This window comes from Mustela putorius, unplaced genomic scaffold (assembly GCF_011764305.1).
Source record: "Mustela putorius furo isolate JIRA1106 unplaced genomic scaffold, ASM1176430v1.1 tig00000640_pilon_pilon_pilon, whole genome shotgun sequence".
NCBI lineage: Eukaryota > Metazoa > Chordata > Mammalia > Carnivora > Mustelidae > Mustela > Mustela putorius.
In genome coordinates this window covers 10110585-10126391 of record NW_025421432.1, presented here as the reverse complement: position 1 = coordinate 10126391, position 15807 = coordinate 10110585, and the positions used below count along the sequence as shown (strand labels likewise).

Here is a 15807-nt window from a genome sequence, read left to right as displayed (position 1 = left end):
GCCGAGCATGGAGTATAGTGCAGGAAATCTGGGAATAGGTAGTCGGATGTGACCTAAGCTTTGAAAGAAGGCTAGGCTGGGGCACCTGGGTGGCTCAGTCAGTTGAGGGTAGGACTCTTGATTTTGGATCAGGTCATGATCTCAGGGTCATGAGATTGAGAACCGTGCTGGGCTCTGTGCTGGGCGTGGAGCCTGATTAAATTCTTTCTGTTCCTCTTCCTCTGCCCCTCCCTCCCCTCCGAGCGCACGTGCGCGCGCACACACACACACACACACACACTCTCTCTCTCTCTCTTTCTTTCTCTCTCTCTCTCTTTCTCTCTCTCTCTCGCTTTTTGACTGTGTCTGTTCTTCATCCAACCCATGGGGCCAGAACCCTTGGGGATTGTCTTTGGCTCCTCCTCCCTCTCGCTTTTTTGACATTTGTCACCAAATCCTATTGATAACACTTTTAAAGTCTCTTAAACATCTACCCTCTTCTGTTCTCAGTGCAACTTCCTCAGCTGCAGCCCATGGTTATCCAGTTTTTCTCTTTAACAAATCACTGCAACCAACTTCTCACTGGTTTGTCTGCTTCAGGTCAGTCTAAATTCTAACTGTTCCTAAACACTGCCACTAAAACTGTCTTTGCCAGACCCCAAACTGATAGGTCAGTAACTGTGCTATTTCCCTGCTTAAAGTATCGATTATAGTTTACATTCCTCCCCTCATTCCTCAAGGCCCTTCAACTTCTCAAATACCCTCATGCTCTGAGTCTCCATGTGTTTTACCCATAATACACAATTTTGCCCCCTAAATATGCCTTACTTTTTCCTGACTCTGCATCTCTATTGAAATTACCAATCCCAGTCTTCAGGGTTCTTTCCCTTCTCTCTGCTTAATTGATCCTCTGAGGCCAAATTCAATGTTACTTCCTTCTGGGAAGCTTTTCTCAACCCCCACCCCTGTCAAAATTAATCACTCTTTAGACATTGCTTTTGCCACGTAGACCATGCTCTGTATCACAATGATTTATATTCATCCCCATTCTTCCACTGGACTGTAACTTTCCTGGAAAAAAAAAAAAAGGCCATGTTTTTGGTTACTGTTGGCCTAGCAGAGTGCCCTTTCCATTTCTGGCTCTCATTAATATTGTATAAAGTCATTCTCTTTTACTTATAAGGTACACTGTTTTCTAAAGCAAACTTTAATAAAATTTAAACTATCCTTGTCATGACATATAGTCTGACATAGTGCTGAAAGACACTGAACATGGCTAATTATATGATGAATTATAAAAATGAGATCCTAGCATGCCCCAGCAGGTAACTAGTTTATCATTTGGGAGATTCATAGCCTTGACTTACTTGTAGACATGTGGAATTTTTTTTTTCCTTTTTGCTACACCTATTTTTAAAAATGTTTTCCTTTGTAACTTGAGGGAAGCATGCCATACTTAAGAATAAATTATCTGACTCAGGCAAAAATACAAGATTAGGCTAAAGATATTTTCAGCATGCAGAAATAGGACACGCTGAGGTCTTGGGAACTGTACATTAAATTGGGGTGGGGATATACTGAATAGACTAAAAAATAATGTCTTATGATTGAATGCATATTAGTATCTGGTCCTATGAAGTGTTCAGCCTGGACTAAGATTCTCATTATAGCTTAACTGAAATAATGAACTGAACGTTGAATTAGGAATAAGTGAGTAAATCATCATGTCCCCAGTTTTAGCCAGATTCATTCAGCTCCTAGGAAGTTCTTTTTCTTTATCATTAAGAGAAAATAATAATTGAACATTATATATATGAGCAATGAGACTAATAATAAAATCATTAGCTTTCTCAGTCATATGACTTCATGCTCTGAGTGATGTTTTAAAAACATACTCTGTTGTAACTTGAGATGTGAAATGTATGAAATATTTAAATGAGCATTGAAACTGACATCCAATCAAGGTTTGTGCCTTGACAGATAACAATTTTAAAACTTTTTTTCCATATTCATGTTATTAAGAAATTCTTCCACAGTTTTCATATATGCCTTCAAACCTTCTCCCCATTCCATCTCCCAGACTTCACAAGTCACATGCCACAGCAGACATGAATCAATATAGAAGGTATATTTAATTCCATGGGAGGAATATGTATACATATTCAGAGTATACATCTTCAGTCACTTAAAGTTACTTTGAATAAATAAATATTTAAAGACACAGAAATGTATTAGCAAAGATGCACTATTCAAAATTCAGAATTTCTTTCAGAAAAAAATTTGTTTTTTAACAGTAGCAAAAGGATAGTTTCCTTATGTTTTATTTTATTTTTTAAATTTTTTAAATATGTGGGTTTTGTGTTTTGTTTTAAAGATTTTATTTATTTATTTGACAGAGAGAATACAAGCAAGGGGAGCAGAAGGCAGAGGGAGAAACAGGCTCCCCACCTAACAGGAAGCCCAAAGCAGGGCTTGCCATTCCGGCACTCTGGGATCATATCCTCAGCTGAAGGCAGACGCTTAACCAACTGAGCCACCCAGACGTCCCATAGTTTACTTTTTTGAATAAAGGTATAAATTGTGAGAGTAAGACAAATAATGTATGATCTCACTTATATGGGGAATCTAACCAACAAAAAAACAAAACAAAACAAATCCATAAGAATCAGAAACTCACAGATACAGAGAACAGATTGGTGGTTGCCAAAGGCAGAGGGGTGGGAGGTGGGCAAAATGAGTTAAAGGGGTCAAAAGAGACAAACTTCCAGTTATAAAATAAGTAAGTCCTGGGGATGTAATGTACAGTGTGGCATGGTAACTATAGTTAACACTATTGTATTGGCTTTTTTTGAAGTTGGTAAGACAGTAGATCTTAAAGGTTCTTATCACAAGAAAAAAAATTTGTAATGGTGTGGTGATGGACATTAATTAATTATGGCTTTCATTTCACAACATATACAAATATCAAATCATCCTTTATATCTGAAACTAATATAATGTTACATGTCTATTTATCTCAATTAAAAAAAAGTATAAATAGTAGAAGTATTTCAGATAACACAACCAGGGTATATATAAGGAATTACATGGTAATCCATTATATGTACAAGAATGTTTATAAAATGATGCTCTTAGAAGTATTTTCTATCCTAATTTTTCTGAATTTTCTCATATGAAAGTGCAATTAAATTTTCTTCCTTACTTACTGGTATTAGGACCAAAACATAGATGAAAATCTTATATCAAAAATAACAAGGATAAACAATGAGTTTTTGAAGGGGAATGCTTAATCTCTTTGGTTTGGTTTCTGAAATGACAACTATGTAAATTAAACTAATTTTTATGGGAAGAATATACATTAATGTATAACATGGAAAGTAAATAAACGGCAAGGAAAATTTTGCTTTAAAAGTTAAATTACACTATGTGTAAATGGAAACCAGGAGGTGTTATTTCTAAAAAACCTATCAGATAAAGACCACTTAAAGGGATTAGGAATTTTGTTCTGAGAAAATGAACTCTAAAGAGAGAAAGAAAAGCTTCAAATATTCAAAGGCTTCTCAGGAAAAGGACCAAGAGTACTCATACTGGTTCCTCATTATCCCTGCTGACTTGAGGACACACTGCAAATCCAGGAGAAACCAAGTCTGGGGGAGGATGAGGGAGTGACCAGGAAGGTGGCTGAGGGCTGTGAAATCACATCAGGAGTATGAATGATGGCCTAGCCCTCTATTTCATTGTTTCTGCAGAATCTTATTAACAGCAGTGATGGTAATAATAACAGGATGGTAATCACTTCATTCTTTTAAGTACTTTACAGACCATGTGTATTTTAAAATAAATGTACCATGACAATAAGGCTGCAGCCATTCTTAGATTATTTTTCTTAGTCATTCAAAAATATTTTACCTACAAACACAAATATATTTTTATATAAAAAGAAAGATACCAACATAACTGGAATGATCCACAGTCTTTGAAACAGAGGTATGATTTCAGAGAATATATTGAGACAGCTATTAATTGAGTCTCACAAATAAGTTGAGATTTTAATTGGCTCCCTTATTGTTCAACTGAAATTAAAAATCTGAGCAGTTCTTTCGATTCTTTATCATCTCTCTCTGTCCTGTCATGCTCTTCAGAACTGTTCTTTTGCTAAGCCATACTCCCTTCCAAGTGAGACTGATACATGAAGGTGTATACATTAGTGTCTGACTTTTGTTTGAGAAAATACAAGAAGAGTTACTAAAGAAATACATATACATATGTATGTAATAGATATAAAATAATAAATATGTACTTAATAAATAATAAACATTTTTAATGAAACTGGTAGTTACATAAATATATAAATAATCTTTCAGAGAAAATATGCAACAATGGGAATGATAATGAAATTATTTACAATACTGAGCTCATAGCTTTTTCTATAAACAGAAGTATACAGGATATCTTTTGGGGAATATCACATTTATTGCCAATTGATTTCTCCAGAGAGTTACTTAGTTCTTAGTTTATATCAAAAGAAAAGCTTGTAAAGCTTACATTATTTTTTTATAAGGGCTTTGTAGTTGCTCATGGCAAGGCCCTATCCAATTTTGTAGTCATGACCTCACTGGAGAGTGATTGCTAATTGTGTAGATATATATTATACACTTATTAAAATTCATTTGCATTTAATTTACTTTACCTATATCTTACTGCCCCTCTCCCTAGCCTACAAGAAATCAGCAGGGTTTTTTTTTTTTCTTCCTTTCCTTTTTCTCTTTAATACTTTGGTATGGAATTACATTTTCAAGATCATTTTATGTTTTACTATAGGTGAATACTCTGCTGCATGGTCCAGGGCATTCAGTGAAGAACAAGATATGGTCAAGGAACACATTATGGGAGGCTGGCTATGAAGGATGGTTATAGAAGGTTGGTTATGAAGGATCATTATGATATGCACAGATGTACACACTTGACCATAATACAATGTTTAAAATGGTATAAGGAAAGTGCTCTAAAAGTTAGATGAGGTAGCATTTATTTTTATAGGGGTGGTAAGAAAAGGCTTCATGAAGAAGGTTATATCTGAGTTCAGCCTTGAAATATGGGTAATCTGTCAAAACAAAATTATGAGGGAGAAACCTTTAGGTTTAGTGAGATTTTTTTTTTCTAGCTTTATAATTTCAGTTTTCATCGTCAGCCATATGATCCATTGCAAATAAATTTTTGTGTGTGGCGCAATGTTTATTTTTTCAATATATTTATCTAGTCATTTAGAACAACTTGCTGAATAGAGTTTCTCATATACTTTATATTGTCTTGGCTTCCTTATCAAAAATCAACTGATCTTGTACATGTGGTTCTATTTCACAATCTCATGCTCTTCCACTGATCTATTGGTCAATCCTTACATAAATACCATTTTACTATGTTGATTACTATTGTTTGGTAGGAGATTTTGAAATCAGGTAGTTTTTGTCCTATTATTTTGCTTTGCATGTTTTAGATAGCTTTTGATATTCTAAATCCTTTCTATTTTTATGTAACTTTTAAAGTCATCCCATTAATATCTATAAAAAGCATCAGAATTTATACTTACTTAGGTAGGCAAAGATTTCTTAAAGAGATGCCACAAAAACAAAAGAGACTCCACAAAGCATTACCATTAAAAGGAAAAATATGAAAAATTGGACTTTGTCTAATAAAGAATTTCTGCTAATCATAATGTGTGCTAAGAAAATAAAAAGGTAAAATTCAGATTGAAGAAAATATTTCTAAATACATACATTGATAAAAGATGTGTATCTAGAATATATAAAGAGCAACTACAAATCAATAAAATGACATAAACCCAATGAAGTTGGAAAAAAAACTTGAAGGGTATTTTACAAAATTAAATCTACAAATTGTAAAAGGTGGTAAACATCATGAGCTGTCAGGGAATTGCACATTAAATCACACTGAGTTACCACTTCACAATAATTAGATGAAATTAATGGATGAAATTAAAAAGACTTACAATAACAGGTCTGAGAGAATGTGGAGAAAATAGAACTCCCAGACATGATGGTGGGAGAGTAAAGTGACAAAACCATTTGGAAACACTGTGTAAAAATCTCTTCTAAAGAAAGCATATGCATATCATAGAACCCCAAATTCTTTTCCTGGATTTTTATTCAAAAGAAATGAAATCATGTTTCCACAAAGAGACTTGTAAGTGAATATTCATAGCAGCTTTATTCATAAGAGTCTCAAACTGAAAACAGCCCAAATGTTCATAAACAGCAGTGTGAATAAACAAACTGTGGTATATTCACAGCGTGGTATTCTACTCAGCAATAAAAAAGGAATCAATCATTGACACATAAAAAAATAGGGATGAATTCTATAGGCATTATGTTTAGCTAAAGAAACTAGACCCCAAAAAAGTATATTATATATGATTCTATTTATAGAGAATTCAAGAAAAGGCAAAACTAATCTATGTTGATAGAAATCAGAACAGCATTTGCCTGTGGCTGGGGTGGGAGTTGGTTGGAAATGAGCAAAGGGAACTTTTTGGGTACTGGAAATATTTTGTATCTTGATTTGTGTGGTATGGGTTTCATGAGTGTAGACATTTGTCAAAATTGATCAAACTGCATGAGCAAGTTTTCATTTTATACTTTTCATTTTAATGTATATAAATTATATCTTAATAAAAAAGATATATTTAATAAAGCAGTAAGACACAAAAAGCTGGAGGAAAGCCAAATATGCTTGTGCTTTCATAGCTGGATGGAGAGCAGGGATGAATAAGAGATATGGTCTAAGGTCATCAATGTTGGCTGAAGGGTTGGGATATTTCTTTACTTGTAATTGTGTTACCGAAGATGGTTTTTGAGGGAGGAAGTAAGATGATTAGCGTTCTGTTTTAGGGTGATTCATCTTGCTCAGGTGAGAGGAGGAAGGAATATGGTGTTGTTATGGATGAGATATAAACATATGATGGGGAGACTAGGCATTATGAGGGCAGCAAGAGGAACAAAAACAAGAAAGGAGGCAATAACTTTGAAATATTATCACAAAGAGAAAATTCACAAGATATAATAACAGAATTAATACAGGAAAAGAAATTAAGGGGCAAATCTTTAGGGCCAGCACAGTGCCAGGCAAATAGCAGACGCTCTATACATATTTGTTTAGAAAAAAAAAGAAGAAGAAGAAATGAATAAGGGAAGTGATAGTCTGAGAAATTCAGATGAGTTTGGTACTATGAATAGAAATAGGAAATAAGAAGTTGGCTGGAGGAAATGAGGGCCTGTGATATTTGTTAGACATGTTTTAATGAAGTTGTCTGCTGGACATAGAGATGAAAATGCAGAGTAGACAGTGGGAACCATCAGCTTGAACATCTGGAAAGAGATCATGGTTGGATATAGAGATTATAGGACGATTAATTTAGAGGAAATCACTGAATTACGTAAATAGAAGAGATCATTGAGAAACATCATAGAAAGAAGAGGACTGAGAGTAGAAGCTTGGTGAGGTGGAAGTGGGGCCAGGGCAGAATATAGAGAAATAGAGGCAACAGAGCCAGAGTTGTCAGGGAAATAAGAGGAGGGCAATCTTAGGAGGTCTAAGGGAGACAAAGGGCATCCAAGGGATTGGTGGTCAAATCTCACAAACCAGTAAGAAAGAAAACAGATGATTAACAAATGTAAGAGACACCAATTGTCAACAATTATATGAACACATGTTTTACCTCCTTATTAATTTAAAAAGTATAATAGAGAAACCATTTTCATTTCTCGTATTAGCAAAGATTTAGAAAAAAAAAATCACATTGACTTAACCTTGTATTGGTAGCACAACCTTGTAGAAATGAAGGGGCAAATGCATACTAGATTTCCCAGAGGGTGGACACTGGCTTTGCCTAGTGCAACAAAATGTCCAGGTGTTACAGCCTTCCTCTTGATGTAGAAGTCACTCTTGACTCCCCTCTTTCTATTCCCGTTCCACACATTCTATCAGCATGCTTTATAGATTTTTCCCCTAAAGACATTCCCAATCCATCCACCTGTCTAGAGCTCTACTATTACTCCCTTGTCCAAGCTATCAACCTCTGGTCTTCTGTCCTGGCAATGATTCTTGCCTCAAATTCCTGCAACCTGCCTATCCTCTGCACCACAACCAGAGAGAGTGACCTTTTATTAACATAAATTATATTATGTCAACTTTTCTGCTTAAAATTCTGCAATAACTTTTAATTGGGCTTAGAATAAATCCCAGACTTCAAGGTTGACATCATCTGGCTCCTGCCTACTTCTCCAGTATTTGTATGTTTGTTTGTTTCCTCCAATATTTGTTTGTCTTTTTTTTTTTTTTTTTTTGGCCTGGTCCTAACTTAAAAACAAGTGCTCTTAACCACCATTTTGGGGTAGAGGATGCTACAGTTTCCTCTGCTACCCGCAGGTTGGTTTTTGCAGGTTTATGTTATGGCAAACTGTCCTGACCAGTTGTCACCAGATGGACCAACACCTTTTGTTTGGAATTCTGAAAGTTTTGCAATCTTTAGTCAATTCCCTTGTGCTCATCCAGATGCCAACTTGAGAGATTTCCTTACCCAAATGACTTTGCTTTCAGAGAAGCCACTACTTTGTCAATTTTGAAATTTAGAACAAGTCCTAATTCTAGGCCTCTGCTTGGTGTTCGTGGAACACCTCAAGCTAAATTTATATTTTCATGACTTTGCTTCCTTTTCTGGACTCTGTCTCGTCTCCAAATTGTTAGTGGTTTTCGCTGTTCTCATTTGAGTGGCCACATGATTATGGGAACCTACAAGCTGGGAAAAGAACTAGTTATTAAGATGGGGCAAGTAGAGTTCCGAACAACTTATTAACTGCTGGGTGTGGCCCACATGAACCTGGCAAGCTCAGACTCATAGCGCTTCTCCCTGAATTTACCCTGGGGAAGAGGCTTAGCTAGCAGTTCTTTAGAGAGCCCAGGATTTGGTGCCAGGTGTTTTCCTTGTAAAACAGCTGACCAGCTTCATTTAGTGTAGTCACAGTCTTGGGTTGCCTCCCACAAGGAGAAACTGGTGACCCATTTCAGCCAGTACTGCAGAAATCTTTCCTTGAGACCTAAAATGGTTTGGCGAGAACAAGAAAAATACCTACTGATTGAGTTCTGGAGTGGTTTTTTTTTTTTTTTTTTTTTTTTTTTTTTTTTTTTTTTTAATGTGGTAAAGTATACATACAAAATTTCTAATTTAAATCATTTTAAAGTGTGTAATTCAGGGGCATGGAGTACATCCATGGTGTTTTGTAACCATCACCACTATCTAATTCCAGAATATTCTCTCCTCCCCATACCCATCAGGAGTCACCCCTTATTTATACCCTCCTGCAGCCTCTGGAAACCACAAATCTGTTTCTGTATCCAAGGATTTGTCTATTCTAGACATATTTCAAATAAGGGAAATCATACAATCTGTAGCCTTTTGTTTCTGTTTTTGTCCATTTAGCATGTTTTTAAGCTTTATCTATATTGTAGTGTGTATTTTAAAGCTTTTACTTATTAGACAGACAAGACAGAGACCACAAGTAGGCAGAGAGGCAGGCAGAGAGAGGGGGAAGGGGAAGCAGGCTCCCTGCTGAACAGAGAGCCCAATGCGGGGCTTGATCCCAGGACCCTGAAATCATGACCTGAGCAGAAGGCAGAGGCTTTAACCCACTGAGCCACCCAGGTGCCCCTGTAGTGTGTATTTTAGAACTTCACTCCTTTTTGTGGCTGAATAATATCCTGTTGTATGGGTATAGCTCATTCAATGCACCCACTCTTCTGTTGATGGACATTTGGGTTGTTTCCAGCTTTAGGCTATTGTGAGTGGTGTTGCTACGATACTTGTGTACAAGTATTTGTTTTTAACTCTTTTGGGTATACCTAGGAGTGGAACTGCTAGATTATAGGGTAATTCTATGTTTACCTTATTGAGGAACTGCCAAACCATCTTCCACAGTGGCTAAACAATTTTGCATTCCCACTAGTAACTTATGAGGATGAGTTCTGGAGAATTTTTGGAGTGTTTTGTAAAGGTGTCTCTGCCTGTAAGTGAATCATTAAATTGCATTTGGGTGGTGACAAAAAAACCAAAAAAAAAAAAAAAAAAAAACAAAAAACCCAAAACCGGATTCATGTGTTTTTTTTTAAAGATTTATTTATTTATTTATTTGACAGACAACACAAGTAGGCAGAGAGGTAGGCAGAGAGAGAGGAGGAAGCAGGCTCCCTGCTAAGCAGAGAGCCTGACGCGGGGCTCCATCCCAGGACCCTGGGATCTTGACCTGAGCTGAAGGCAGAGGCTTTAACCCACTGAGCCACCCAGGTGCCCCTGGATTCATATTTTTAAAATGAGACGGATTTCTCTCTTTTTTCTTGTTTAAATTCTCCCTCGCCTAGGGATGAGATCGGACTATGGTGGCTAATCCTGAGCTGGGTCTCAGGAAGTTCTGAAAGCTGCTTGTCGGGGCTCCCACATGTAAGATTACACATGGAATGTTTTGAAATCATCACAGCTTAGCCATGCAGAAGTGCAAATTTACCTATTCTGCTCGTGAGCTCAACTTAGCTCTGCTGTCCCCACTTCTGCAGATGTGAAAAGCCTCCTAATCTTGCCACTGAAAAGCAGTATGGTCTCTTCTGGTTTAAACAGTGACAAGTAATTAAAACTTATTAATTCCATCCAGGATTTAAATTCATCAATTTAAAGGTCAAACTGCCTACTAGGGCTGTTCTGGGCCTGGATCTCCTCACTGTTTCCCTCCATCTCAGGAAGTGAGAAACATCATGACATTGGGGGAGATGTGGTTGGTCCACATATCCTTTTCAGTTTCCCACTACCTCTGCTTGGTTTTTTGGCATGAACTTTGTTCTTGATCTGTCGAAACTACACTGGCAAGGCCTTAGGTATGTACCAGAATTTTCTACTGATATCCACAGCCTTACCCATGCCCTGTGGTACAAAATATGGACCCACTGAACATTCTTTTCTCAGATCCTAGCCCTCCCTCAAGCCCCTAGCCCTCCCTCAAGCCCCTGTATTACTCAGCATTTAATCACTCTCTTAGGCCTGTGGGTGATGTGGATCCTATACTTGTCCATCATACCATAGTATTTTTCACAAGGTGTGTTCCTTGTTCTGATGCAGTGTTATATGAGAAATCCATATGGGTCACTGGAACTCTCTAAGACCTTAAACAATGGTGTTGATTGAAGCCCTGTGGATAAGTCAAACTCACTCCTCGAATGTGTTATGAAGTCAAAATAAATCTTTGTTCCTTTCAGGATAGAGGGGGTGCAATGGAGGTCACTTATACCACTAATGAATTGTTGGTATCCTTGAGGTATATTCCTTTATAAGGGGACACATTAGTCAATGTTGCTGGTAGGTTGGATATTTAGCAGCAGCCTTGATGAGTAGAAACCCATGACTGTGGGCCCATGTATAACTTCTTTTCCTCCCACCATTTTCTACATTTACAAACCCATTATGCCAGCACTGGGATAGCTGATGACAGAGGCTGACCAATGTCAGCTGGCCAAATTATTTTCTCTATTTGTTGTTTAGTGCCTCCTCCTTGGAAGATACTGTATGGCGGTGAAAAGATGTAATTCAGGTACAAAGATCTCTCTTTAAGCCTGAAAGCCTATCCACATAGTTCAGCTCCAGACTGTTGTCCCTGATTTTCTAATATTTTTTCTTCTACATGTTTGATTAATCAGCTAAACTATTTGTTGAGTCCATTCACATTTAACATTAGGACACTTCTTTTTCCACATAAACAAGATCAGGTACCTTGCCGAAATATCTGCCCACTGGGGGAATTTCACCTAATAGATTTCATCTTTAGGACCATCCCCGAATAAGGATGCATTGTGGCCAAAGTCCATTTTTGGCTCTGCCCATGTAGTGACCCACATTCAAGGTCATGAGATAGCCCTTCTGTGAACCAAACTCAACTTTCTTCCTTCTCCATCAGCTTGTTACTAATAAGATCACAATGGGTGAAATGCCCACCTCTTTGTGCCTCACATTTGCACCTCTGGCCATGCTTTGGCTTTGATCCCAGTATTTCATTTTTAGCTATGATTGATCACTTCTTGCTCTGCCCAGTTTAGTGTGTTGGGCAGAACCCTGCTTCCACTGGGAACTTTTGGATTCATGGTCACTTTGTGCCCTGTAGTCACAAACTTAGTTTTTGCCAGGGCAAAGTAGCACATTTAAGTGGGTTTGGAAAGATGTATGATTTTCTGCTACTGATGATATTGCCTTGTTTCAGAACTCTAAAGGTGCTTCCTCTATTTTGGCTTACCTTAAACTTCACATTGTGCCCTTTTTTTTTTTTTTTTTTTTTAATGCATCTACTAACTTGGGGTCTGCTAAGTCAAATGGCCCAAATGGCAAGACCCCCTGTCCCACAGCCATTTCCTGCTGTGGCCCTCACTTAACTCTGGCGGTGTCTCATATCACCTGGTTTAGGGGTCAGAGGGATTTTCAGATGTGGGTGGCTTCTAAAAGTGGGACATGAACTTAATTGTGGTGGGTCTGCTCAGTTGAGAGCAATTTCCAGTAAGGCTGAGAGCCACAAGCTGTCAGCTGGTAGCACCCTCAACATCTGAGAGTAAAATCCTTTCTATCCCCAAAAGGGATTTTGGCAGCAGAGAACAGAGTCCACTATCATTCAGATCAATGAGGCTAATAGCTAACTTATCAATAGCCAGAATGAAAGTCATAAACAGTGGGATAATACCCCAAAAGTGCTGGAAAAAAAATTGCCAAACTATTCTATAGCCATCCATTATGTTTCATGAATGCATGTGAAATAAAAATGTTTTCAAGCAAAAACAGAAAAAGAAAGAAGAGAATTTTCCCCCAGCAACTGAGACAATTAACTCTAAAAAATGTATTTCTGGCAAAAGGAAAATGGTCTGAGATGAATGCAAAAAGAAATGAAGAAGAAAGAATATGATTAATATGTGGGTAAATCCAAGTGAATATTTGCTATATAAAATAAAAATAATAATGTTTTGTGGGTTTTATTGAAAACCCATAGAATTATTGCTAATATATGAATGATATGTAACACTTATAAATATAATTTGACAGTTCTTAGAGAAGCCAAGAGTAACATGGGCATAAATTTAGGCAAAAATCACGCTTTAGACACATATAGTGCTTCCTCTTCAAGAAAACAAAAATAAAAACAAAGAGTACAGAACTACCAAATAACGTGAAAATAAACATCTTTAAATATGGACCATTCCATACAATTTCACATCTCAGCATGTGGTTTTGTGGTAGTTATTTAATAACAGATGCTAAAAAAATAAATAAGACACCATGGTTAAACTGTACTTTTTTCTTTTTTCTTTTTTTTCTTCCCAAATGAGAGAATTCTCAACCACTTGTCTAGTATATATTGATTGAAAACCATTTGGAAATTACTCCATCTGTCAATGAAATGCAAACACCTCTGGAGTGAAATCAAACAGCTGCTTAAATGCTCAGAGCTTCACTAACAAAGAAATCTTCTTCCTTAACACTGGCTCTGTTTACATTATTCCAAAGCAATGACTCATTCAGGGTAAAATCCAGTATTCCAGGTTGTGTAAACACAACCATTATTTATAAGGAGATTTATAAAAAGACCCAAGACAACTGCTTCCTAGTTGAAGAATTGCTGAGTAGTTGTAGGAGTTAGTTAGATTCCTGTGTGTAAGGGTGTGTGTGTGTGTGTGTGTGTGTATTTGGTGAATTCAGAATTATTTGTACTTACGACCCACACTTGAAATTCACAACTGCTCTGGCTCCCTTTATTGCACAAAACCAACTAACAAGCTTGGAACGAACAGAAGTTTTACAAGCAGTTGAAACTTATAATTCAAAAGAGCCCATTTAGACCATACAAAAATTAGCAAATAGTTTTCATTTAAATTAAGACATACCTTTGTCGTTTTTTCTTAGTTACCTTCTCATCAATTAAGGAGGAAATTGAGTAGCATGTAGACTCTGGATTGTGATGGCTTGGGTTTGAATACCAGCTCCATCAGTAGCTGTCTACATGGAACTGGGGGCAAGGTACTTGTTCTCCTTAAGCCTGTCTCCATACCTGACATATGGCAAAAATAACATATCTCACACAACAGTTGTGAAGACTAAAATAATAAAAATTTTGTAAAAATAAATTTGTAGGAATTATAAAAAAATGTAAGTCAGTTGATGCAATGCTTGTCACACAGCACTTAATACAATATTTAATACTTAATTTTTTAACATTATTTTACATCATGAAGCATTTTACTGGGGTTTAATATTGATGACCCTCAATTAGTTAATATTCAGGTCTTGAAGCTTTTGGCAATGAATGATTATTCACATAGATCTAAAAATGAAAACTGCTGCCAGTCACTAAGTTTCATTCAGCTAACAACTAGGTAATTCAATAGTCAATTATTTTTAATTACTCATGACTATACAGTTAATGTACACCTGCAGGAAGCCTGGGAGGCTAAGCTGTTTAAAACCAGCCACTTCATGGTAGTTAGGTGACACATTTAAACTGGGTATGGAGAAGACTTTAATAGAGGACTGCTTAAAAAGTTGTGGGCAGGGTTTGGGGGGAAAAAGTGATAATCAGGTACCTGGAGTTAATAAACATGGAAGTCCCTTCTCCTAAGCGTGGCTTCAGGAACCTGAGGCGGAGAGCTGAGAGGACCTCAGGCATTCGAGGTAGCTAATGCTGTGATCTGATCTGGATAAATACCTCAACCTCACGATCTTCTGGTCTTTCCAACCCCCTCCCAGCACTTCCAATCAGCCAGAGCTTACGTGAGAAGCCTGTGGTCAAGGGAGCCTGCTGATCCAGTGCAAGCAGGTCAGTCTTCTACACTGATGAGTGGACTTGGAAAAGCAAACAAAGCGGCCGGCATCACGGCTGCTTAGTCTTCCCATAGCGGATGAAGGACCTGTTAAAATCAACTTCGAATATGGTGCAGGCCCAGGCTGTCCCTGTCCGACTAGAGGGCAGAGTCCTGCACCTGCTAGGCACATTTTCAGCCGCTGGAATGCGCGCAAAGTGGCTCCACGAGGACAATCTTAGCTTCACCGCAGACCCGGTAGACTTCCGCCAAGCAAAAATACCTTTAGGTTCTGTGAACTCCAAACCATTTAGTTCTCAAATTAGAACAATGTGACCCAAAGCTAGGGATTTCCTGTTCGGGTCGGAGAAGCCCGACCGTAGACCCACCGTGAGCAAATCAGTAAACAACCAATAACCACAATTTGGCGGGGGTCACGCACCTAGCTTAGCCACCTCGTCTTAACGAAAGACCAGCTGTCGTACAGCAACAGCTTTTTTTCCCTCAAAAGTAAAAATCCCCTTCAGATTGCTTTCAGTCATTGAAAACAGGGACCCACGCAGCTCGGTCTTAAAAGCGCTGAGGCGCGAGGCCAACTTCCAGAAAGCGGGAAGGCAGGGGCGGGGAAACGCCCTTCGCTTTACGACTGTTCCATTTCCGGAAGGTTTCTGAGGAGCGCTCGGCCTTGGGAGCGCAGGACTCGCCTGTGCTGTTTTACGACCTCCACTCCCCGCCCCCCCCCCCCCCAACCCGCAGCCTTGAAAATACCCCGCAGCCCCACCCAGTTGTTTGAGACTCTGTGTGAGAACCGTTAAGATCCTCTCGGCTTCCTGTCCCTCAGAAACTGCCTGAGGTAATGATGATTGTTGTTACTCAGCAATGAACCAGTCCTACCACGAAATACGTTTTGTGGAAGGCCGGGGACATTCACTGAAAACC

At 37.9% G+C, this 15807-nt stretch overlaps 1 long non-coding RNA gene across 1 annotated transcript; it reads right to left on the bottom strand.

Annotated features, from left to right (window-relative positions):
* Positions 1–263: 263 nt before the first annotated feature.
* Positions 264–15569, bottom strand: LOC106005445. Its single transcript, XR_001178795.2, has 3 exons — positions 14840–15569; positions 13957–14120; positions 264–1050 (listed from the first exon to the last, which is right to left on the bottom strand). It is a non-coding gene; the product is annotated as an uncharacterized LOC106005445 (long non-coding RNA).
* Between the last annotated feature and the right edge of the window lie 238 nt (positions 15570–15807).